The sequence below is a fragment of the Melospiza melodia genome, chromosome Z (genome assembly GCF_035770615.1).
Source record: "Melospiza melodia melodia isolate bMelMel2 chromosome Z, bMelMel2.pri, whole genome shotgun sequence".
In the NCBI taxonomy this organism is placed as follows: domain Eukaryota; kingdom Metazoa; phylum Chordata; class Aves; order Passeriformes; family Passerellidae; genus Melospiza; species Melospiza melodia.
The window spans coordinates 20,114,032-20,141,441 of NC_086226.1; the positions used below are offsets into that span (position 1 = coordinate 20,114,032).

At 40.9% G+C, this 27,410-nt stretch overlaps 1 long non-coding RNA gene across 1 annotated transcript in view; it reads left to right on the forward strand.

The window, feature by feature from the left end:
• LOC134432574 (uncharacterized) overlaps positions 1 to 26,583 on the forward strand; it is a 90,484-nt gene extending 63,901 nt beyond the window's left edge. The window contains exon 3 of the long non-coding RNA XR_010031365.1: positions 23,366 to 26,583. This is a non-coding gene — a long non-coding RNA (uncharacterized LOC134432574). The remainder of the gene's footprint in view (positions 1 to 23,365) is intronic.
• The last annotated feature ends 827 nt before the right edge of the window (positions 26,584 to 27,410 follow it).

Sequence of the window (27,410 nt, forward strand, 5' to 3'; positions counted from 1 at the left end):
AAACAATTTGCTTGCTTGAGTTTGATCTGAGGGGGTGATTTCTTGGGAAGAGGAAACTGTGATAGGGATGATTTTCACAGCTTCTCAGCTAGGCAGAGTAGATTTGGAGTCTCTCATGGCAGACCCGCCCTGTACAACTTCAGAACAAGATCTGGTCATAACTTGTTTGGAAGAGAAACAGGGCACAGGAATAGTAGCTCTTTTTTTGTAAAGCTTCTCTAAACTCTCATCTCTTGGATTTTAACTCTTAACTTTTCTAGAACACGACTTTTGATCCCTTAAATTCTGGAACACAACAAAAATCTTGAACACTTTCTTGGGAAATCTGGAGGTGGATGATTTTGCAGAGGAATGGGAGGACGCCTGGTTGTAGTATTAGTGACGCAGGAAATCTCAGAAGAAACAGAGGACATGACTGAAGTTGGAAGCTGATCTGATGTCTTTTTCCTGGGGATTGGGGTGTTGTCTACACTGCTTGTAGAAACTCTAGACACACTAGGAGAAGAGAAGGAACTTTGAACAAAACCTGAGATCTCTTCAGAAGAGGACAAAGGCTCAGGACTACTTGAAATTAAAAGTCTCAGAACTAGGTGTTCTGTTTTGGTATTTGAGAAAGTTTCTATTATGATCATTCTGTTTAAAACTGTCTATTAAAGCTTTGGAGATAGGCTGAAGTCTCTTCTTTTTTGAGAGAGACTAGATAATATTTTTTTTTGTTTTTCTGATCTTAAAAATTAAAGGTAAAAGCAGATTTTAAGTTTCTATTTTGAGTACTCACCTTTACTTTCATTAAGAAGATTTTAGTTCATGTTTTGAGATGTCTGAATATCTTTTATTTTGAAAAATTGTCTTAAGCTGGTAAAAAACATTCTGTTTGGTTTTAGATAAATGATTTCCCATCTTGTTGTTTAGGAGATCTTAAAGTTGCTACTTATTACTTATATCAGCTACAGACGATGAAGGGGATTATCTGTTCTTCCTATTAACAGTTTGGTCTTCTGGCGACTGCACTGTCTACTCTCTTATTTTTTATTCCTCTAGTCTAAAATCTTCTTCATAGAGAAGCACTATTTATTGTTGGCAGGGGGCTAGGTACAAATCATGAAGAGGACGGGACTGCTAAGAGCGCACCTTGAGCTGTTTTATTTTTAAGCATCAGCCTCATTACATGGTTATGACAATGAGAAGATGCCATTAGATCACATCCCAAGCAGCAGACAAAGAACCTAATGTTACAACTTACTTTAAAAGTTTTTTGACCAATCATACAAAGCAAAAGCATATTGACAGTAGTTCTATCCAATCACTATAAGTACATACACCCTGGGTTAAAACAGTGCTTGCTTATTTCCAATACAATACCTCCTTAAAACACAATGCACAGAGCTCCATTATTAAGCTTAGAACTTCCTAATATCTTGCTAGATATACTTTTCTGCAACTTAAGGAGTTATCCTAGACAATTGTTAATACACAGAGACCATTGTTCTATTTGTCCTTACTTTTCTACTTCTTATTTTTTGCTAACAAATTTTTCTGCTAACAAATCTTATAGCTACTACTTAGCTCTAATCACAGTTCTACTGTCTCTAAGGACTGTCTTTTACACCTTTCCCAAAACACTCAGATTTTAAAGTTTCCCACATATTCATAACACGAAAACATATATATTGCAATGTTGGTAACAACAGATATTCTGGTGATGATGTGAAGGAGCCCTGGAGGGCAGTGGTTGTCTCCATGTGAAACACTGCGAGAAACAGCACTATTTTTAAAATTTCAAAGGTTTACTAAACCTTAACAAAATTACAACAAAGGACAAAAGGAAAAATTACAGCAGTCGGAGTCTCCATGACCAACAGCCATGTGCTCATCCACAAAACAGATGCTCTGTCTTTTATACCCTTAGCTGCTCCCAAAGTTTTGTCAGTCAACTCCTACTCTGCCATCCATTGCTGGAGATTACTTTCTTACATCTTTCTTGATTGGAGGTCAGGTGTCATTACGCTGTGCCTCCTAGTAATAGGCCGTGCCTCCTAGTAATAGGCCGGCCCTCCCCAGTTGCAGTGACTACCAAGGCTATTACAAGTGGGAGGGGAGGGAGGACTCTGGGAAGACATATTCCAATAACATCACTATATATCTACAAAATTTCCCCAATAACATCATTGTACATCTACAAAATTTCTCTTAACATACACATAATATACATCTCTTAATTGTGAGAGCCAACCACCATATTACTCGTCTGTAACAGACACCACTGACTTACTCTCTGCTGAGAGTTCCATCTACCTCCAGTTGGCTTTACACTTATCAACCAGATCTTACCCAGGTCTCAATCATTTAATCTGGATCTCCAGTGCAAAATACAATCCCAATCTCTCCATTGTTTCTGGGTCAGTTAGCAGCTTTTAAAATGACCAGATCAGATACCTGGTAAAGTGTCTAGGAGCAGGTCCGGAGAGACTTGAGTGATGGCCCAAAAGATCTGGCTCTGGCAGACAGGCTTTTTGTTTCTGTCACAGCCATCATAGGAAAGCCTTGGTAACCAGAGACCTAACTCATATAAATGTTATGGCTCAAACAGAAACCCACCTTTAACTTGTCAAAAATGTACAGCTGAAAGAGAAACAACAAATTCCTTTGAGATACAGTGTCTAGTAATAGATGATTCCTTTGCAATGCTTATAAAGTGAGGTTATTTAATTCCACTTAGTTTGTGTGATCTTTCCCTTGTATTGTGAAAGAGTTACTGTAAATCAATCATGGTCATGCATCCAAAGGCTCTCAAGTTTGTTTCCATATGTTTACAAGTGCATAAGCACTTGACTTCACATCATAGTAGACCAATGCAGCTGAAAAGGTTTAAATGAACCTTTCCTTCACGTCTTCCAGTTCTTTTTAAGCCACTATATTTTGAGGTATATATGAAGTCAATGATGTCCTGCAGGTTGCAAGAAACTCAATATCTGAATTTAGGCATTGACTGAGTTCTCAGTACTCCAGAATGAGTCGGTCAACTTTTTCAACTCAGCCTTACCAGATATTTGGGTTTCATTGGAATGGCATGTCTTTTCTGGGTTGTTTCCAATTTCATGGGTTTCAATGCAACCCAAGTCCAGGTAGAAATCATACATTCTTGTGAGGATACTAATTGCCAAAGTGATGTTTCATGCTTCATCACTCCCAAATTCACTCTGCAAAATAAAAAATAAAATTAAAAAATCGATTTCATTACAGGGAACACCCCTCTGAGTCCCAAGAAGATGGAAACACTAGCTATGTTGTGCATCTGGCTTTGCTCGCAGGACAAGATTTAGGCAACATAGTGACTCTACTCCAAGAAATGCTTGGACAGCAATGGGCTTGGACCCGGATAAATCTGCTCTCACTACTTTTCACACTATGTTTCTTGGAAAATTAAGAAAAAAGAAAGCAATACTAAAGGACTATGAAATAACAGCACAACAGCAAAGACCGTCAGTGTAGTACAGTAAGGTTTTTCGCAAAAAAAATTTTCCACCACTTTGTATGCATGTGCATGCAAACACAAATATGTTAAAACATTGCAACATTACTCAGGTAGAGTAAGTATGGATATTGTTCTAACATCATTGTCCATAATTCTGGATGATTTACAAGGCCATGCTGATAAATACCAAAACTCTCAGGACTTCTGAGTCTGTTTTTGCCTGGTTTGGATGTGTTGTGAAGCCAGCAATCCCTATTGGCATCAGTAGATTTTGCAAGAGTCAATTTATATAATAAACAGGATAATTAGGAACAAAACATCTTCTGAAACCCCTACACAGCTTTATGGGAGATGTAAAATCTTTTATTAACTTAACAGAGGATAAAAGAAAAGGGAAGCCTTCAAATTTGTGAACATTTCTCAACATGCCAGTTGCACAAGAGATATAAACTTTCTGCAAACTTTATCTCTTGCACTAAGGCCACAAAAAAACTACAACAAAATTATTATAAAAGTGACTTAAAAGAATTTAAATATTTTATTGTTATTGACCTAAAACTAGGCTGTTTGTTTTTTGACACAACCACGTACATTCTTGCTTAGGACATTCATGATTTATAGTGGTCATGTGTTCAAACTAAACTGGCTTCAAGGTTGTGTTGCTCTTCTGGTTCTTTCTATTTTCTTTTCTTTTTGTATTCCATTTTGTCCTGAGAAACCCTTTATTTCAGTGGCTTTTTTCCATTTTGTAGACCTAAATCTTCTACTGATAAAATCAGTGAGACCTATGTCACTGGTGGTTGAAGAAGTACAACAAAGCCATATTTCTTGACTAAAATACATGAAGCAAAGGTTCTTCATGTGATTTTAAAGGCAGGTTCATGCAACCTTTTCTTAACAGATTAACTTGCCTCCTTAACTACACAACTCATTACACTTCTTTACTTAAATAAGGAATAAACACCATCATGTATCACAGTTTCTTTGCATGAGGTCACTTGTGGATAAAGGAAATGTCTAGCTGTGGCAATATTGCAAAAGTAATGTCTGGCCTTTTTGTGAATGCATGATAGGGAAAAAAATCTGTATCAAATAGTTAGGATAGCACTGCACATTTGACTATATAATATCCTATATAATTTGAATAAATGATATCCAGAAGTCAAATATTCTTATTCTGTCATTTTTTTGACCACAAAATCTATACCTGGCCTTAAATGTAATACTAATTATTTTCATTTTTGTTGTAGCCTACTAATTGCACCAAGCTGTACTCATGCATTGTTGAAGGAAGGTTAATAAACAGTAGGGAAAAAATAGACTTCTGAAATTCAAACTGCAATTAGTCCAGATTTTGTAATGTTTTTTGTATCTGTAGTAAATGCATTTTATGTTGTTCAAAACTAGAAATTTTAAGTACATTATCTGGTCCTTTGATAAACAGTAATAATTTTAAGACATAAAAGACTTGATGGCACAATATAATTTTACCTTTCAAAAACACAAAGCCACACCAAGCAGATTACAAGAAAGGAATTTTGATAATATTTTTTTCCTGCAGATTAAAACCAGAAAAAATAAGAAAGAAAATAAGAGGGCAGTGGAAAGGGAGGCAATAGACAAAGAGGGTGTAAGTATCATATTATTCTAAATAATCTTTGCTGTAAGTTTTGATCTAGAATGAGAATTATTTGATGGGTTTATCTACTAAATACCAAAATATATAATCAAGACAACAGAATCTTTTTTCCTGGGTAATCTGAAAAACAGGTACTTGGCTCTTAGCAGTGTAAAGTCAGGTAATGTGCAACTGGCTTGTTTTGTCATAGTACTGCTAGGAGAGCCTGATAAGGAAAAATAAGAAACTATCATTGTGTTAATAGCTAAGTTAATGCCAAAATAAAGTAATATTTACCCTGCAGGAGTAGCAGCTGTGTTGCACTATTGAATTCAGTGGCCTACAAAGTTCTTAGCAATGAACAAAACCAGCTGTGCCTGGCAAGAATAGGTGACTTACAGCACCTTGATACCAGGCTCAAAATTAACTGATTTTTAATTGTTGTATAATTTTCCATTTATAAATGGTTGCCAGTTCTTTTCTTGCCAGTATTCTTGTAACAGACATCTGTACTGGCATCTTGAACATTTTTGGGGTTGTTTATTGTTGGCTTGTTGCTGATGGTTAGCTGAAGAGAAACTTTCAGGTTCTGTTTGAGGAACCTCAGGGCTCTGTTTTAGGCAGTTCAGCCTGACATGTTTCAAGTCTAGTACTTTGTAGAATAAACATAAGACAATGGTTTAGATTGATACAATTCTCATACAATTCCTGAACTGTATGAGACTCAAACTTTCCTAATTGCTTTACACATCTATAAATAAAGACCATAAAAGAAGAGTACAACAGGATAAATCAACATAAATTTGAAATCCACTGCAGCACATTAAATGGTGCAGTCTCACTGAAACAAAAGGTAACCCTGTGGCTTCTTGCAGTTTGAAGCTAATTGTTTTCATCAGGATTGGATCATCTGGATGTTCACTGTAGTGTCCCTCAGTAACTGAGCTGGCTTGCAGAGAATGAGCCCGTTTTGCAGCAACACAGCAGGCTCAGACACCACCTATTCTGCTCTCCAAATTGTCATGCATAAAAACTTCATTGTGATTAATTCAACTTGAAAGCAACTAAAGGCTATGAGAAAAACGTGCTGCCAGCACTGGCAAAAGCTGACCTGGAAAGTAGGCTCAGAGACAGGAGAATAAAAGACCAGGACCCATGAACATAGCATATTGTTTAATGTTTAAGTATGATTCCCGTGCCAGCAAAAATAGCAAATGTGATGTAAATTTATTTAAATAGATTCCACAGCTTAAAAGTTTGCCAGCCGCTCTTATCCAGCTTTCCCAGCACTCTGATTCGTTACTTAGAGTGGAAATATAATGACATATAGTCATCATTGTAATAGCTCCTTTGCAGAGACACAATGATGATTAATAGCTAGCAGCAAATTTTCACATGGGCTCTGAAGAACTATAGCATTAAGCAGGCAAACACTCCCAAATCCCCCTTTTCTGTTCCACTGAAAAGTAATCTCCATGCAACTTGCAGATATGAACAAAGCCTATCTTAATTCCAATCAGCTTTTTCCTCATTCAAAGAAACTTTCTCTTTTTCGTATTTGATTAATGTGCATTTTTCTTTCAGCTTTCACTTGAGCCTGAGACTCTACTTTTTACTGGGTGGAGACAGGAAATAATTTCAGTAATAACTGATTTTGCTTTGTTTGTCCATCTAAAATATATTTAGAGACTTTTCTCAGTTAGTTGATCTAATGCATATTAAAAAGAACACAAAACTGAAAAGGAAGCCTTAACTTTCTCTTCGTTGAAAAATTATTAACACAAGCACCGAGAGATGAGCTCAGAGAAACAGTTCTAGTTGTGTAAGTCAAAGACTGGAGAGCAACAACAATAAGATGCCTCAATTTATTGTATCAATTTTCATTCCCATTATAAACTTTTAATTGAAACTGGAATAAATTCACTTTTCCTTACAGAATTATGTCAAAGATAAGACTTTAAATAGATATATTTTATCTAGATTTATCCAGATTTATTAGAAAAACATTATTTTTATATTAATGTTGTATTCACTGATGTGAATTTATCATTTTTCCACAAATGTCCTTGCCACACTGATGGAGAAAAAATATTTTTAGGGAAGTTTCAGTGTTCCTTTCAACACTTTTACTGTGATAAAACTGAACTTAGAGGTAATAACGCTGGATTTACATTAGAATAAGCATACGGCAGAACAGCAGGATACAATTTTAGTTTTTTATTAAACACTTTTAAAGAGAAAGGAAAATTTGCACCAGTGCAAAAAAGGCTGAAATTTATGAAGTATGTCAGGTTTTGCTGATGCTCTAGAGGAACTTAAAAATTCTGTAACTCTCTGTATGTACCACATACTCTGTTAGACTTTGCATATTATTGGTGTTCCACTCATGAACTGACTATTTGATCTATCCAGTCCCAGGAAAATGGTCCTTGTCCTCTGCATATTAGATATAACACAGATTAAAATTGACTTTGAAAGCAACATAATATCTCAGAATAAATAGTGTTTGCTGAAATTATTTCATCACCATGTGAAATGAAGAAGTAAATACATTTGTCACCAAGCTTTCCGTGCATTTTAAAAGAATGCTACAGTCAAGTTGTCTGTTAATTTGATCAGTTTATTGTCCAGAAGAAATTAAAACCTCTTCTCACAATAAATTATTTTGAAAGAATGCAAAATATCTGTGAACCATTTCAATTGTTTTGTATTCACATATAATTATTATTTGGTTTGTTTCAGGGACTAAATTTTCTAGTGAGGTGAATAGCATGGCAGATTTGCATCAGAATTTTCTTGTAATTACTTGGGAAATAACATTTCATATCAAAATTTCTCATAAGATCGGATTTCTACACAATTTCTTTATGCTTCTGCACCTTGTAAGCACATCTGTTCCTTCTGTGTGTTTTAGAGATATTTTTTACACTGGTGTAACTTTGCAGATATATAGATGATTTAATATCCATGACCCAAAACTTTAATCAGACTCACAGAATTTTTGTCAAGTATTATTAATGCTCAGTGAAGTAAAGGCTGCATTACTGACATGGGATTCTTTCCTCTTAACTGAAAGATACACTGCTTTAAAGAAAAACTTGCATTTTGTTTTCTCCTAGAAATTCCACTTTTGACCTGTAATTGAAATTACTCAACAATTAATTGCAAGACTTAAATATAATGCAAATTCTAGTAGCTATTAGTGACTTGTATTGAATACTTGCATTGGTGTTATTTAAGAGGGACTGTCATTGGAAATATTCCCAGAAACTTGGAAATCGGAACTTGCATATGGATGAGGGAGATCCATTCACTGGTTTATGGATCCCAGGTTCCTCAGCTGTAGTCACAAATTGATTCAGTGTCCTCTTTAATCCATTTTGTTTTATTTGAAACTCTTAAAATTGGTGCAAAAAATGTAAAATCATGTGTAGCTGGTGAACTCCCCACTGTGCATCTGAGAAGCCTTATGTGGGTTGTATATTCCAGCAAATACATGGAATTCATGCACACTCCTGATGGCCTCAGACAACGGTACGCAAATAACTGGTAGGGAGGGCTAAAATCACAGATGTCATACATTTTTCTGGACATGTCAGCACAAGCACATTAAACATGTCAACGTGTTCATGCATGCCAATCTATGTCTTGGAGGACAGCAAAATCCCAGCAACGCTACAGTTTCAGCGCATTTGTTTTACTGTTTGGTGCTGTGCATGTAGAAGTTCCACAGAGGCAAGCTTTGGGTTAATGCAGGGTTAGATGAGGAAACTCCTTTCTCAAGAAGTCCCTAATAATTTGTGGTCATGTATAATGTTATTGCTGGGTTTCAGGATTTTGTTGATTTTTTTTTTCCTCTCAAGGAATGTTCCTTCTACATGTTGCTAGGAGACAATAACGACTGGATACTTAAGAGAAACAGACAAAAGAAGCTGTCAGAGCTCAGGCCCGAGATTTGGACTGGGAAAATGGGATTGAGTGCAGTCTCTTGCGCTCTCAGCTTTCAGAGGGGAGAGAGGCCGCAGTCGGTCGCTGTGGGGAGAATTCGTCACCACTGCAGGGTTCCGTCTCCTGCTGCCTTTCTTCTACCACGAGTGGAGCTCTGCTAATAAGAGCAGCTTTTGTACTGGAACCTTATTAACAGCCTGCCTGTTATATGTAGTAGAGATAATTCATGCTATAGAAATAGATATATGTATGTATAAAATATTAGTAAAGTCTAAACCTATGTTTGTGAAACCACCCTGTCCAGGAACAGAGTCCTATTCACATAATAACTGATGCCCGGACAGAGCTGAGATAAAATCAAACCCTGTTATCGTATGAACAGAGTAGCCCTGAGTCTGCAATTGTCCTGGTCGGGACTAGAGGTATTCACAGGGTAACCAGTTCCCGGACAAGCTCTGGGACTATACCAGACCCATTATCAGATGTAGGAGACAGGCTGGAGTCTTCAGAGGGGATTTCCTCTGCACCTGGAAGATATCATCTGGAATTTCCTGGGTGATGATCAATGGGACATCTCAGGAAGCCCACAAGATCATGCACCTGGATTTGATGGAATCTCTGCTACTCAAGAGATGGCATCATCTACTACATGTGAATAACTCTTCCTCTTGGGCATTCATCAAGGCTTTGGACAATCTCTTTGTGTGTTTCTACACATGTATGGATCCAACTTTACATGCAAAGAGAGACAAAGAATTATGTGGTCATCTCTGCCTCAGGCAGAATAAACTGTATATAAGCAGGCTGCTGGAAGCACTTGGGGTGAACCTTCAGGGGAGCACTGTCTCTCTGTCAGCAGGAACCCAAGGTCACCCAGCGGCTGCACGCAGGGCTGACACTGACTTGGCTGTGGTGAGATTTCACAATTTTCTATTTTTGTTAATTGACTTAATAAATCTTTGTCAAATTTTTTTTATAAATTTGGCTACAGATTTGATCATTTATAACACTGCCTCACTAAAAGAGGAACTTATTATCATCTGCTCAGGTGCGTGAGGGGAAAATCCCAGGATCCAGAGCTAGCCTTTCCCTACCCTGCTGGGAGCTGGGTTGCCACTGGTGCGCCCCTGCCGCTTGTTTGCGGCTGCTCCAGGTTTTTGCTATACTGTAGCCCCGCACGCCCTGCTTGCCAAGACATCCTGGGGTTCCCAATACAGCTGTGGGGTTTGATATATCTTGTCTACTGTCCCCAGAGATTTTTGCTCATTTTTGCTGTTCCAGTTTGCTGCTTCTGAGGGTCCTGCTGGGGCACTAGGAGGGACTGACCCAAGGGGTTTGCGAAGCAAAGTCTGTTTTCTATCCCCTTCTTGTCTAGGACAAAGCCCCCATTATCCCTTCCTGTCTGGGCCAAGCTGCCATTACAGCGTGCTCCCTGAGCTCCCACCAGTGCGCCCCCTGCAGGCACGGGGGGAATCACTGCACCTGCACTGCCCAGTGGGAGCCACCAGCGCCCCTGCCGGCTGTGACCGGAACTGCACCAGAGGGGAAAGGGCTGCAGCCGAGAAGGCTGGGATGGGGTTTCTGGTTCTGTTTGTTGTCACTGCCATTGTTGTTGTTTGTTTGTCTTGTTATACATACTAGTAAATATTTGTCGTTCCTATTCTCATATGTCTGCCTGAAAGCCCCTGAATTTCAAAATTACAGTAATTTGGAGGGAAGGGGTAATTTCAAGGGAGGCTCCTGCCTTCCTTTACAGACAATCTTTCAAACTGAGACAGTTGCCCAGTTTGGTAAAAGTATTAGACAGATATTACCCAACTGCACAGTCAAATATTTTTAGATCTTGCAGAAGCCTAGTTTCGAATGTCAGGCTTGTATGTCCAAAAGACTCTATGCTTTGTCTTCTGCTACACAGTGAGCTTCTGAAACACACACTTCAGCTATCTTCCCTCACTGTGAAGATCGTTCATTCCCCTTCTACCAACTGTCCTGAGGTATTTTCATATGCACCAAATCTTTCCATGGTTTCACCAGCACAGGCCTCTTCATACACCAGTACATATACCTGAAAGAGTACAGTAGTTGCAGGATTGCAGGTTCAATCTAGGAAAATACTGCAGTACGATTTAATTTTGCCATCTTTATTCACATTGGATGGTAATTTAAGACTTCAACAGAAAACCTTCTGCAAGTTACTAACCATCCGGAATAAGGGACAGAATCTACTGCTTCCCAGTTTTGGGAGGTAAAAAGTGGTCACATGGGAGCAGAGGTGCCACCGCTTGTTCATGTGGGAGAGAAGGCGCCACAGCCTGCTCCAGTGGGAGTAGAGGCACCGAGATCTGTCCCAGCGGGATCGCCACCTCGAGAGGCAACATGGGCACCAGTGGTACTTGGACTGGTCCGGGCTGGGGCGGAGAACAAGGTAGGTAGGTGGAAGATTGTCCAAGGGTTCCTATTCCTTTCCCCTGTTTGCTGGACATCTGAGAGCTCCTACCAGGTACAAACTCATACCAGCATAACCTCCACATTTCGGCATACTCAGTTTCCTCAAAATCCTGCGGGCGGCGATCAAATACGTGATCGTACAGGGACTCGCAAGTCCATGCCTCAAACATGATGAACACTGGCCAGGGCCAGACCACGTATTTTCCAATCTCCTTCCCTCCCCATTCTTCCATGCAAAAATGTATCATTTTCTCCTCGGACCTCCCTGCTCTCCTGGGACTGTCGTCCCAATGTTCTAGCATCCACCCCAACAGACTCTCCCTTGGAATTTCTGGCAGAACTTTCTCGGACCCTGGGGAGATTTTTCCTGGGGCTTTTTCTGGAACCTGCTTTTTCCCAACCCCATTTTTCCAAAAATCCTGCCTGAGAATTTTCTCACCTTGTCTCCTCTGGCTGGGACACTCATTGCACATCCCGAATTCTTGTCTGATGTCAATTTCCCAAGCTTGCAAAACATGGCCAGTCTTACTCAGTCACGTGGAAAACTGTTCCACGGACTTTTCAACTGATCTCCAGTTTTCTTACCTGTTTTCTCCGGATCAGAAGGCAGACTGGCTCCTAGAATTTTCCAGGACCATCTTTTCTTCCCCTTTCTGACCTAACTGTGACCGATTCCCCCCTGAACTCCCTACGAGTCCCAAGTCCCACATGCGTTTAGAAAAAGCGTCCGCTTCCTCCTTGACCGACCACATTCCTCACGGGATGGTGGAAATGCAATTGTGGGGTCCACATTTGCTTCATGACAGAGTCACGTCTCACACACACAGTCAGTCATACCCACTCAACCACGTGATACTCACGGTTCCTTTCCCACGTGGATTCTTCGTGCATGTCAATTTCTGAGTGGAAAAAGCACCTCAGGCTCTGAGATCCCCTGGATCTTGCCGAGGATCCGAGAACTGGGCCAATTTTATCCCTCTTTGGCTGTGGCTCTGGTTTTGGTTTGGTGATTTTTGATTGGTCTTGCAAACTCCCAATCCTGTTCAGACTGCTGAAATCAGCAGGGCACCTTCTGGCCAGGAAGGGGTCCTGAACCCCGAATTCAAATCACTTCAGGTTGTCACCAAATTGTTATAAATGATCAATTGTGAGCCAAATTATCAAAAATTCTGAAAGGATTTATTAATCTATCTGCGTGACCAAATTTCGGTCTCTGAGACCACCACAGCTGAAGAGGCAGCATCGAGCCCAGGACTGGTGGTGGTTGAACCTGGACCTGACCCCTAGCGTGTCAGAATCTCCCCCATTCACGAATGTCAGTTCTTGTGGCACAGTTTTATACAGTTTATTGTGCCCAAGGCAAAGGTGTCCAAATTTCTTTTGTAACTCTTCACATTCATTGCTGTTTTTTAAAATGTGCAGAGCTGGACAAAGGTCAGTTCCAGGTGTACAGTCAGCGTTGATGGGCTCCGGGGAAGCCGTGCATTCAGATGTATCAGGTTGGCGCCGCTGTCTTGATTGATGCAATTGGCAAGGCGATAATCACTCCTAGGTGGTTCCCGAAGACTCGAGATACCGGTGATCATTGCCCTGGAAGCTTCTATTCTTACATTAAAGCGTGGGTCGTTATCTTAGCTTGTTTCCGGGAATTCGTTGTAATCTGAATAGACAGCTGCTCTCAGGCCGAGGTGGTCAGAGACATATGTTTGGATTTTTACAATCTTTTATACCATACATTAATAGCATGAATTATCCCTACCATATATTCCAATTTTGTTTCTTTTTCACTCTTGTTTACACTAAATATATTACTTTCACATGTCCACCTTCAGCCTTTTAAAATTTTTCTGCTTTGGCAGAATTTTAATAGAGGTATGTAGTGTAGGTTCATCACAAAGCTGACAATCCACAAAAAAAAAGTTCTGTCTCACATGATTCTTCTATTTTTGATATGTTTTTTCCCTAGAACCTAGAAATAAATACCCTCATTCTTTTTCTCTAGGCAGTCACTCTAAATGCCTTTTTCTACACTCCTTGAAAACTCTCTTTTTTCTTCTATGTTCCAGGACATCAGAGGTCTGTCTGTAAGTCCCTCTTTGGCTTTGGAGCTGCCTTCCACTTCATTGTCTATTTTTTGAGTTTGGTGGCAGCATATGGGCTTACCTACTTTCACAGCAGCCTTTAGTCACTTCTTATAAGATCATAGTATTAGATAACAGCATCACTCTGTGCACTGAAGATCTCTGACCTGGTATGCTTACTGAAGTGGTGTAAGTCTCCCTGTAAAACTGCATATTTATAAGGAAAAAGAAACTCTGTATTATTGTTCAGTTCTTCATATCTTAAATTACGTTTTCTCATTCCAGAAATACACAGTTCTCCGTTTCCATGTTAGTCTGTTTTATTATCCAGTTTCAGATCACTTCTTGTTTCCTCTGTAGGCTGACAACCTTGTGTTCATTGAACCTTGTCCTGGGTTGACTATATGATGCTTTCATCCCCAATCATCTTGTTCTGTTTATGCCGAATAATAAGTTTTGCACCTTTAAGCCTTGTTCCGGAGAGTGAAGGGGAGAGAGAAGAAGCATGCAGTTTTTTTCAGACACTGCACTCCACTCCTCCACATTCCTGCTCCTGGACTGTGCTGTCTGTGGATGGACAGACAGCGGGACAGAGCTCTTGTTTGGCTTTTAGTTAGTTTACCTGGCTGAGGCAAAGAAGTTCCCTGGACTGTGGTTTTTGGGGTTTTTTTTCCCCTTTTCTTTAGACCTCTTGAAACCTGCTCTGGACTGAACACCCAGAAGAGCACCATCAGCTAGCATCTGTGGCCCACTGGGCAGGCCTGGCCTGCGACATTTCCAGCAGCGGAGGGAGCTCAGCTACAACCCAGGGAGGGGCCGATTGAATCTGCTTTCCTAGAGGAGCCGCTTTGGGGATTCTCTCCCAAATTTGCTCTGAACCAGGACAACCCTAGATTTCCTATCTGTATTAAAATTGTGCCAAATATGGGGAACAAATGCATTCAGCTGTCTTGGGAAACAGCCCTGTGAATACATTGGCATTACATTTTGTCCTTAATCACAGCTGTAACAGCTTCTCTTAAACAAAGATACCCAAAAGCTGTAAAGAAAACCTACTTCCACTTCAAGTGGACTCAGTGCACAGTTTTTTCCTTCTAAATCTCAGCTCTGAAAATAATGAAAGAAAAGAAAGTCTTGCTGAAGGTTAACCTAGAACACGCCCCCATCTTCCATTTTTTCTCTTTTTATTTTTGCCCTGCTTTCTGCATATTCTTTAGGTCATCAGTAAGGTAAGAGCAATAGATTATGACTAGAATCATAGACACAAGTGTCCTGTGATATCATATTTTTTGAACTATATTTTTGGATCCTTGCTGACAATTTCTCTTAGCTGCTATGAAGGCAGATGGTGCTTTCTGCTAGAATTCCACCATTCCTGCCTTCTCTTACTTTCACCTTTAACCTTTTAATTTCTAACTCTCATGGACTGCAGAAATTTTTACATTTATCCAATAAAGAACCTTCTGAGAAAGGAATCTTCTCCCAAGTGTAAACTTACTTCTCCAAACTCTTAAAGCAAACAGTTCTCTGCAAATAAAAGAAGCATTCGGTACTCCTTAGGAATTAAGAAAGCTAACATGCTGTTCATTAGACTCAGCACATGCTACATCTTAGCTGAACATGTGAAACAAAGCTGAGTAATGAATGGGGTATGATGATGTAAGTAAACACTGAGGCGACTTCAGTGCCAGGAAACCTCAATGTACTGTGCTGTCAGAGGAGAAAAGACTCAGAAAGGACATGGAGAAGCTATGGGGTTTCACAGCTGATGGTAAAAATGAAGAAGCAGATGGCTACTGGAAATAACAAAAATAATTACTAGGATTAGAATACAAAGGCATCTTTTCTTCATCAACTCACAGCAGATAATCTGTTCCCACTTTCACATTCAAAAGGATTTTTATAAGTTTTGAGGGGCACTGGAAAATTGGAGCAGATCCAGTTTGTGGGGGAACAAGATGATCATAGTGCTAGGGAACTTGGCGTATGGTGAAAGGTTGAAGGAATTGTGTTTGCTCTGCCAGGGCATGATGAAGTTAAGAAGATCAAAGAATCTTGTATCTAACAGGTATTTATGGAGTAAAAAGTAAAAGTGTTCTTGCTTCACAGTGATGCATGGTGACAGGACAAGAGGGAAAGGATACAAACTGCTGCCTGGATAGAAGAAAAACATACAAAGAGCACCCTGAAATACTGGAATGGTTTGCTCAGGGAAGTGGTAGAGTCCACCTTATTGAAAATATTAATGTCTTAGCTTGACAAGGCCCTGGATAACCTAATCTAAAGACTAAAAAGTTGGATCAGATGATTTCTAAAGGCCTCTTCCAACCTAGATTTCTCTATTATTCTCTGCATCTTATACTAAATCTGAGTTTAGCATAGGGTAAGAATCCTAGAATAAGGATCATTTTAAAGGCTGTATTAAAAATTAGCATGCATTTAGCATTTCAAAACAAAACTTATATATTTTTAACAAGGGTAAACTGTTTGGCAGTTTTTTAAAAAATTGAGAGTTCCAGGCCAATGTGCTCAGTTCTTCAGCCAGCCAGTCTCCACTTTCACCTCAAACCTCTCTGCCTTCTAAGTAGCTTTAGTATTACTGTGCTTCTGTTCCCTGTTCAAGTGCTGATTTTACAGTCTTTTTTGACTTTTCTGCAGCTTCATGTCTTTCTGTTGTTGACTCCATGTGAGGATTCATCAAGTTCTTAGAATTATGAAATCATAGAATAATTTGAAGGGACCTGAAAGAGCATCTAGGTATAACCCCCTTGCCACTGGGGATTCTTCTCTCCTTCTCCATCATGCCCAGTCATGTTCTTCCCTGCTGTGCTCTCATCTTGTTTTCTAAAATCTTTGCTCTACTAAAACCTTTGCTCTTATCCTGTTGCCATTTTCAGGCCCATGATATGCTCTCAGTGGAGTAGAGGCTGGGCAGCAGTCAATGGACAAGATGAATGGAGCTTCTGGAGGACTGTCTCAGCTGTTATAACATCCTCCTGTTCTCCTCTCCAGGCCAGGACTCGCACCGTGTCCTAGGGTGACGTTATGATGCTTGTATCCCCATTCATGTGTTCTGTTAATGTTGGATATTATGTTCTGTACCTTTAAGACTGGCTCTGAAGAGTGAAAGTTTTGTTTTGGTTTTCTTATCAGCCTGGCTGGGACACAGAGACTGCGGCTTTTGCTTTCACTGCATTTGCTTTTCGCTTTGCTCTTTTGCTCTCGCTCCTGCTCTGCTTCTGCTTGCTTTTGCTTCTGCTCATTGGCTGGTTTGGCTAAGCAGTCCAAGTTGTTCCTGGACTGTTTCTCCTTTCTTTTTTTCAACCGTCTCAAGCCTGCTCTGGACTGGGACCTGGAAACACCAAGAATTTGCACCGTGTGGCCTGCAGCAGCTGCCCCAGCCCCAGAGCGACCCCCCAGAGAGAGACTTTCTGAATTTGTCATCTTTTTCAGAGTGCTGCCATCTGGTATTGTTCATTTTGTGTGCTGGGGGGTGCTGTGCCTGTTAAATAAGCAGGTTCTTTCCACTTCTCTCCAAGGAATTCTTCCCGAACCAGTTGGGGGGAGGGGCCATGTGGGTTTGCTTTCTGGAGGGGCCCTCATTTGGAAAATCTCTACCAGATTTGCCCTAAACCAGGACACTGTGGTACACCACACTTCAATATCTAATCACCTCAACTCTCTAGAATTAATTCTTCTATTTACTAATGAAAAATTGAAGAGGAAGACACCCAAAAGCTAATGGTCTGTCTCTCCCTGTCCTGCAGTAAACTTTAGGTCTCCAATCCTTCTTTCTAATTCATTAAGTAATGCCATTTTACCACTTGCACAGTGATTCCTTCAAAGTCACACTTTGAATGGCACTTCCTATTTCAGCTTTTCTTCAAACGAAACAATTGGGTATGATCTCCACAACTACAGCAATTGCAAATTTAGAATAAAATATAAGGCAGCCTAGCACAGCCCCAGCTACAAACTGTCTGGGGACTGTAATAGATTCAGTATGACTTAGATCAGCCTGAAGATAATCTCAATGACCTCTGTCTATCCAGTGGGAACTGGCTCTGAAAATATGCTGCTAACCCAATTAAAGTAATTGGTAAGACCTCTGTGATGACATACTTAAGAAGGAAAAAAATCATATACAATTCTTCTTTCTTCTCCTCCAAGCGGTGGTGAGGCAGCCACTAGGGCTCTTACCACTGTGGCCACAGGGGCCATGCCAACAGGGACCATCCTGGTGCCGCAATCTGCCCCACAGCCTGGACCATGCAGCTGCAGCCAGCACCGGGAGCACCCATGTGGCCAGGGCTATCTCAGCACAGTCCACAGCAAACTGTGCTTGCTTGGCTGCTTTAACTAGCCATGCTGAGGGCAGAAGGGCAGAGGCAGCAGCAGCAGCTGCTCCTTTCAGTGCCCCACATGAAGAGAGGCGTTGAATGGAGCTGGCACTGTGGCAGCTGGTGCCACCTGTGCTGCGCCGGTGGGGAACACATGGCCAACAGCAAAGGTCACGACAAGCAAATCCCCAATGCAGAGCTTGGATGGAATCAACACTGTAAGAACCTTTCAACTCATAGAACTTGGTAACAACCAAACCTACGGACCCCAATTCTTTCCTACGTCAGAGAAAAGGAAAAGGTGAAGACAGGAGAACAACATAGGGACAACTAGGTCAGTGAAAGGAGAGAGCAACAGGAGATGCTCCAGGCATCAGAGATGAGATTCTTCTACAAGTCATGGTGAGGACTATAATGAAACAGTTTCCCTGTAATTTGTGCAGTACATGTGGGGATGCAGAAGTGCACTCACAGCCTGTGGAAAAGGTGTTCATGCTGGAGCATGTGGAAGCTGAAAAGCTGTAATCTAGTGGGAAACTTGAACAGAGAGAGATAAGAGAAAAGGAACCCTTGCTTCCAAACCAGAACAAAAGATCCTTAAAAAACTACACCCCGTGAAATAAAATGACCCGTGCCATGTAGTTGGAAAAGACTATTTTGCCCATGAGAGTGTGTCATTGTGCCCCTCTGAGTGTCCACTTGGGGTCACCCTGGCTTGCTCTGACACAGGAAGCAGCAGGGGACACTCTCCTGTTCCTTGGGAAGGCAACTAAGGCTTTCGCCTTGCACAGGCGAGGCTCTGTGCAATGAAAGGTAGAAGAAGGAGTGGACTTCTGTTGAGGGTTCAGTACGGCTTTATTGAGGAAGAGCACTAAATTAATCCACAACCCAAAGGGTCCAGTCAACAGAAGATGCGGGACTGGGCTGCGCAACATATTATAAAGGAGGGAGGGAACTGGGGAGGGGCTCGCCCATCTGCCAGTGGGGTTACAGGAGGGTGTGGTGAACAGGGGAACAGGCATTTAGGGAAACCAATTAGGGTAATCTGGGGGTGGGGCCCCAGTGCCGGAACCTATCACTTGACGCCCTTGGTAGAAGTTTCTAGAGGGAGAGGATGGGCTGTCGAGTGACCGACAGGACACTGGGGAGGGGTTGAAGGAGTGACACACAGTTTATAGGGAACAGGGGAGGAGGCAGGGTGATTGACACTAAAGAAGAGGGAGGATGCAACAGGGGCAGAACCATTATAACAGGGGGAAACTGGAACAAACCAAAGTACAAACCATTACAACTGAAACATACAAAAATACAATCGGAGTAACTAACGCTACAGCCAGTTGGGCAGGACTGCTACTCCTGAAAATTAGAACCACGTTGGAGAAGGTCACAAAGAACTGTCTCCCATGGGAAGGACCCCACAATATAACAGAAAAGATTCCTCTTCCTAAGCAAACTGAAGATTTTTAGAAGTGACAAGCTGGGTAAAACCCCTGTGCTTTGTCTCCCTGCACTGTCAGTGGGAAAGAAAGAAGGGCTGGGGGGGGGAGGAGGAGGTGTTCTAAAGGTTTATTTTAGTTCTCATTATCCTCTTTTAATTCTTTTAATAAATTTTTCTTCATACCATTTAAGTTTTGAGCCTGTTTTGCCCTTAGAGTGTTTTCTCTGAATCCTTATCTCACACCATAAGCATTTTGGTTTTTCTTTCCCCCTTCTCTGCTCAGCTATAGCAGAGGAGAATGAGTGACTGGTTTTTCATGGGTACCTGTCTTCTAGCCAGTGTCAAGGCCTGATAAACACAAAATCACTGCAGACAGACTTGTGGAACACGACTCTTTAATAATAATTTTGCTCAGTAATGATCATTTTGCTATAAATGCAATTAATAAGAATATGACCTCCTACTTTCAGCATTCTACCAGAACACAGATGCACATGTACCTCATGTTTTCTGTATGAGTCTCAGCTTTCTTGCATCAGTCTATTCTGGCAGGTGCTGAGGAGAGAAAGTACCTCTGTTAAAATTCATAGATCTAGTTCAGGAATGGACTGGGAATTAAGGTTTCTTCACACAAGGAAGAGGAGAAAGAACAGAAGGTTGTGGGCTGTTGGGCATCTTCTCTTTGAGAAGGGAAGAAGAAATCTAAAGTAAAAAGTAGGTGAAACCTAAAGGAAAAAGTAGGTGAAAAAATTTCTTGTATTTATCCAGCCTGCTGAGGATGACAGTATTCCTTCAGAGGCAAAGTTGGAGCAGAGCAGTCCTTGAGTCATAAGACTTCAGTGATCTGGCCATGAAAACATCACAAGGATTCTCACCTGGAAAAATGATTAAAGAAACTGAGGTCATGTCAAATACAAAATATAAATAAACATATTACTGAAGAAAATAAGGACTATGTAAGTGTCCAGGACATTGTACAAGCTCTCTGGGCAACAAAAATTCACCAGTCAGATGGATGAGGATAGCTTTGCTTCAAGGAGGAATTTAATTTAGGGACTGGAGATCCCTGGAAACCTATTTTCTCAGTGTTGTGTAACTTTTTTTTTTTTGCTTAGTTAAAATTGACAGCATGTTAATTGACCTACAGTAAAGGAATCCTTTCTATTAACTGGTATCACCGATAATAAAATACAGCATTGTCTGTATGGAAAACAGCACAAAAATAGGAATAAATGTGACATGAGTGAAAACTACTAGTTTCATCTTCTGATGTGGAAATTGCAGTGTAAGTGCCTTTTTAAGATGGTCTAAACTGAAAAGTTGGGGTGGGTCCAGTTATATTAAAAAAACCACGTGAACTTCAAATTATCTTTTTCTGAAAAGCTAAAGTGTGCCTCTTTTTAAGCCAGCCTAGCTTAAACAGTGAGGGAAATAAGGGAAGTACTATGCAACAGCTTCCATGTGACTGAACTCTTCCATTTGCCCCAGTGAACCAGATCTGAACCTGAAATATGCAGAAAGGCATGAAAGGGAGTGAGACAAAAAAAAGCCTGTAGAAAACACAGTAGAAAGCTTTTAAGGATCACAGGCAAAACTTGTTTGAATATGTTAAGTGCTGGTTCATGGATGCAAGACATGCAGCAATCTAAATTGTGATGGGATCTAACAAAGGGTTAGGAAAGTGAAACATTTCCTGCAGTTTCTATGCTCATGTTGTGTGCATTTTCTGTTTTGGAATTGAAAAATAAATCTTGAATTCCTAAGCATCTTAGCTTTTTACCTTGAAAAATTTTGCTCTGATCCAGTGATTTGAGTTGCTTGCATTTAGGCAGCTCCAGGAAAAAAAAATCTGTGAAATACTAGGAATAATATAAAGATGTAGTATGACTGTCAAACTATCAAAAAGAAATCAAACTTTCAATAGATAACTAAGAACACTACAGTCTACCAAAGTACTGTAATATATCATGTCCAAGACATACTACAAATCCAGTATTATTTCTGAACAAAGAATCTTTGAAAAGACAACCTTTCACAGAAATCCTGGTAAACTTACACCAGTGTCTTGGTTTGAAAGACGGATGTCTCTTATGGAAGGCAGGAGCCTCTCTTGCAATGAAGAATATAAACCCCCTCCCTCCAAATTATTATAATTTTGAAATTAAGGGGCTCTCAGGCAAAGATATGAGGATAGGAATAATAGTTCTTTACAAGTATGTATAGCAAGGTTAAAAAACAACAACAACTGTGGCATTCCCCTACACAATGATGTAATGCAGATATTCTGAAGCTTCACTCTTTTCCAGTGCAGCCTGGATCAGTCCATGGCAGATGGTGGGGCTGTGTTCCCACCCCTGGGACAGTCAGTTCCAGGTGTACTGCACGCCCTTCCAGGTGAAAGCAATCTGAGGCCTGCATTCTGCTGCCAGAAGAATGAAGAAAAGTGTATTGGCAATGTCTATAGTGGCGTACTACCTTGCTGCCTTGGACTCCAGCTCCTACTGGAGTTCCAGCATGTTCAGCACAGCAGCACTCAGCAGTGCTTCATTCAAGGCACGATTCCACAGTCAATCTCCATTCTCTGTCAGACTTGTGCACAGGCCAAATGCAACTGTTGAAGGGTGAGTGGATTTTGCTGACCACCCCTTGGCTCTCCAGCTCACGGATCATTTTGTGCATGGGGATCATCGCATCTCGATTCATCCAGTACTGCCAGTGATGCACTATTCAGGTGGCAATTGGTGCTCGTTGCTCTTGCACCTTCAGGAGTCCTACTGCAGATGGGTTTTCTGATTGTCCAGGCAAGGTGTTCAACTGCTAAATGTTCTCTGCCTCTACAGCAGCTATTCCAAAAGCCCACCCGAGTCCCTTTGGGTCTTTGTAATAGCCATTCCAGAGGAAGCCTATGCCCAGAATACATGGGGCCTCTGGGCCACTAACAATAGGATGTTTCTGCCACTCCTTCCCAGTCAGGCTCACCTTGGCTTCCAACATTCATTCAAGAGATTCCTTCAAGGGGATCCAACAGATTCCCCTTCTGTAATACCTGGCAGCTCAGTCATGGGAGGCTGACGCTACCTTCACTTTAGGGGAACTCTCTTGGCTACTGTTTCCCTCCTTGAGCTGACCCACTTGTGCTTCAGGGCAGAAGTGGTTTCCCATCCCACCTTCTCATGTCTTCCCCATGGTTGCGCAGAAAGAACCACAGGTCAGCTTGTGGGGTGTACCCTGTGTCTCTAACTGGGGAACATTGGGCTCTGACTTTGGGGCCTGTGACTTGCCCTGGTGCAGCACTGATCTCCCTCATCTCCTCCCGCATCTCCCTCATCTCTGCTTTGAGGTCCTTTAATCACAGCAGAGACATGAACCTATATTGGGCCATTGATCATACTCACATAATTTCTGAGCCTGTTGGTGACAGAACCCACTGTCTCTCAGTTGTCCTTGGCATTAATTGTTGTAATTGTTGAAGTGGTGTACTGGGATGGCCCTAGCTTTGCCAGGTTACACAACATTTGCCCTGTGCACTTGACTTTATCAGGGTCATTATCATGCTGCCTCTTCCTCCCAAAGAGTACCTCCAATACTGCCACTTCTCTCAGCTATTGGATCCCTTCCTCAAGGGTCTTCTATGATGGTGCTCCTGCATTCTCTCCCTGTGGACAAACCTCTCTGTTTCACTCATCAAAAGCCACTCCCGGAGGGAAAGGGACCCTGGCTCCCTTACAGAAATCTGATTCATACCTGAGTCCTGGGTCAAGAGTCCCAAATTCCTTGCCTCACCACCATTCAGTTGCCCACCTGTATCCATAAGGTCCCAAACCTGAAGTAACCAGGTTGAATGAGCCTTACATCCCCATTGTACAATGTCTTTTCACATATTACAGAGACTGTCATACAATAGGGACCCAATGATGATCTCAGCCTCCTGCTCCCCTATGGATTGTGAGCTCCCTCGTTTCCCATCATTATTAACTGGGCGTGCTGGTTTGATCTTAGACTTCTGCTTTTTCACAGGGGCGACTGCAGCTGTCTGTGACTGCTCTTGCGGAACAGCTGGAGCCTGGATGGTTATAATGTCTATGGGATCCATTGCTGCACCATTACCCTCTTTGAGGGAAGGGGAGGATTTCCCACCACCTGCTGAAGTCACACCTCACCTATTTCCTTCAGCAGAACCCCCACCCATGGTGTATAAAGAGGTTTTACAGTGACTTCTGTGAGCCAGAAAGAAGTTTGGTAAGAGGATCCATGTTTACCCATGAAAGACTTTCCTACCAATGTTGTTGACATAGAAACCAAGAAAGAAGGGTAAATAAGAGAAACCTGCAATTGTCTATTCCAATAAGCACTTTGTCTCTTCTGACCAGTCAGTAAAGTGTAAACTTAGGAGTTTTTTTAAGAATGTATAAAAAGCATGCATGCTAGAACAAAAACGGGTTTGAAGCCTTCTGCAAATGGAGTATTGCTTTATATTGTCTCCATTTCAACTATGTCTGTCTCAACTACAACAAATGGTGACGGCCAAAGTGATGGGGGAGCAGCTGAGAAGGGCTGCCGGCAGCCGGGACAGCTGCAACAGTTGGGTTGTGGGGTGAGGCATGGCCCGACACAGGGCCCTAGTGTAGCTTTTGAGAGCAGCAGAAAGATGCTGTCAGTCTGGATGAAATTGATTTTGACACCTGGAATGCAGGTAAGCCACTGGGAACAATGGGGAGTTCCAGTAAAGCATAAAGCAACATGGGGAGCTGCTGTAAGTCCAGACTGATCTTTCATACTTTCATATAATAAAAGTGAGCCACTGGGGAGCATAATGGAGAATCAGTTAATAAGGGAAGACAAACTGCTTCAAAGTTTTGCTGAAGAAGAAGGATTTTCAAGCTTTTAATCGTGCCCTTCATGGTGTGTTGTGGAAAAATCATAGGACTTTGAAACTGATGCTAGTGTTGCCTTTAATATTGTCAGAATACGGAAGACAGAACAAGAAATGGGAGTTAATGAGGAACAGCAGAAAGATGGGATTCAGCTTGAGAATGTGTTTTTCCCAGAGGAGTCAGATGGAGTTGCTTTTGCGGGGATTTTTCTGGGGTCTGCTATCAAGGGAGACAGGTGGTGCTCCTTGGAATATCTCTAAAGGACTGTATTATGCCTGTGTGGCTTTCTTTGGCACAACAATTAATCAAACTGAATGCTAAGTTAAAATATGTTATTTCTGCTGAAATGCATTCACAGTAGAGACAAATTGAAGAACAAGCTGAGGTGTTTGTCCACCCACTCCCTGCCGAACTGAGCAGAAGAATGAACTCATTAAATCTGTAATTTGTCGTTGCCTGAAATGCTGGTGATAAGATTTCCTGGAGGAGCCTCTACCCTTCCCTCTTCCCACCCTGCGATGAGCGGCTGCCGGCACCCAGGAGATGTTGCTGCGGGTGTGAGGGAGAGACGCCACTGTTCAGGACCCCCTTGAACCGCCAGGACCTCTCCCCCATCCTTACTGCCCTTCCGGAGGCTGTGCAAAGGGGGCGGGAGCTGCATCCCGATGGAGGGGGCCATGTCTGCTGCAGCTGGAGGAAGTCCGTGGGGAGGGCTCAGATCTCTCAAAAGTGTTGGGAGCTGCTCAGAGCTCTGTGTTGCTGCTTCACGTAGAAGAACCTGGACCAAAGAGGTCTTTGATCTACAGGGCTACCTCAAGTATTTAGGACTCAAAAAGTGACAGATCAATGCCTGGAAAAGGAATGCATTATTACAGCCAAGGGATATTATCCAGATACCACAATAATAACAGGTTTTATGGCCTCTCATTCAAGCAGGTTTTGGAAACATGGAACTCAGTGGCTCTGCTACAGGAGGTCTGTCTGCCATTGTGATTAATGTAAAAAATGCTTATGGCCAACAAGCTAACATCAGGCCTTATGTTTCCAATGCCCCATGTAACTTATGGGGATGAGATTGTTTATCCCAATGGGGTGTTAAAATTACTATGGATTTTTAGCAGGGACCACTGTGATGCAAGGCCTTAAGCATCCAGTTGTAACATTGACATGGTTAACAGGTAAACATGTCTGGATTGACCAGTAGCTGCTTCCTATTGAAAAGCTTACTGCCCTGCAAGCATTAGTAGCAGAACATACTGAAGAGTGAGCTGGACATATTGAAGAGTCATTTAGTTCATGGAATCCCCCTGTTTTTGTGATTAAAAAAAAATCAAGAAAATGGAAACTTTTGCATGATCTACAGCAAATAAATGCTGTAATTGTTACAATGGGGTCTTTACAACCAGGTCCTCTAACACCTACAATGATTCTACAGGGATGGGAGATAATTATCATTGATTTCAAAGATTGCTTTTTTACCATTCCGTTGGCTGAACAAGATAAGGAAAAATTTGCTTTTACCATGCCGTGTTTAAATCATGCTGAATCTAATAAAAAACATCAATGGAAAATTCTAATGGTTTGTGGCACAGGCCTTATCAAAGGTGCAAGAGCAATTTAGTAATTACTATTGCAATCATTACATGGATGATATCTTGTTGGGTTCTGATAATAAACAACATCTTGAACAATGTGCTGTAACAAATTTGAAAACTTTTGGATTTCATTATTGCCTCAGAGAATGTATGAAAATAGATGCCTTGGAAATACTTGGGGTTGATAATAACAAATACTTGGATTATGTCTCAATCTGTAAAATTAGACATTGAAGTTAAAACTGTTACTGATGTATAAAAATTGGTTCATGCAATAGCTTGGATTAGGTCATATTTAGGAATAATTTATTATCAAATGCAACCTTGGTTTGAATTATTGTCAGGGATTACTTCTACTGATGAGAGATATTTGATTGATGTAGTAAAAAAAGGTAATGAAAAAAGTTGAATTAGCTTTGACCTGAAAACTTGTTAGCAGGACAAGTACTTCTGTTGGTGTGTTATAATTTATTTTGAAAGAACAAAAATATAATGTGGACGGTTGTGTCAATAGAATGATAATTGGGAAGATAAATTATATATTTTAGAATGGGTATATTTATCGTTCAGATCTCGAAAAACAGTTTCAGGACTATGAGGTTTTTGCAGATATCATTATCAAGGGTCAGATGTTGTCATAAAATCTTCGGCCATGATCCTGTAAATATTGTGATATCTGTAGCATAATAGTATTTTTAATGGGGTTTTCAAAACAATAATAAATTGCAATCTGCTTTATCTTATTTTACTGGTTAAATAATGTATCATTTACCTTCTCATCCTATTTGGACATTCCTTTTTAGGGGAAACAAATTTGTTCTCCTGTTCCAGTGGAAAGTACAACAGTTTTTACAGATGGATTGGGGAAAAACTGGAAAAGTTGCTGTACCTTGGAACAAGGATGATTGTTGGGAATATGAATTTATGATTCAACAAGGATTCCCTTAATTGATCAATGTGGATTCCCTTATAGCTGCTTTGGCAGTAAAAATGGTACCTAATGTGTTATTTCATCAATTTTTTTCCAAGGTACTTAGGCACTATGGCAATAACTGAAGTTGTCACAAAGTGAAGGAAAATCAATGATTTCTTCTTGTCCTGATTGTCATATGACTCATATTTCGTACCATTATGGTACCAGTCTTAGAGACCTACTCCTTTTGTAAGAATGGCAAACAGATGTTATAAAAATGCCTGAGTTTGGCCATTTAAATTCTGTTTATGCTGCAGTTGACATCTTTGCTCATGTCATGGGTTGCATTAGCATTGGCAGGTGAAGCAGCTTAGGATATTATTCATCATTTTTGCCATGCCTTTTCTGTTGTAGGTGTTTTATCACACATCAGGAGAGATAATGGCTCGGCATATGTTTCACAAAAACTGCAGATGTTTTTCTGTGCCTAGGTAGTGATCATTCCCCATGCTTCAATAGGCCAGGCAATTTTTGGAACATGCTCATGCTGTTTTGAAGCATCAGGTTTAAAAATAAAAAGGGGGAATGTATAGGGAGTTACATTAAGTGAGATTAGATAAAACATTTTATGTTCTTTACCTGATATACACTTGTCTCCTATATTCTATTATTTTCTTCTT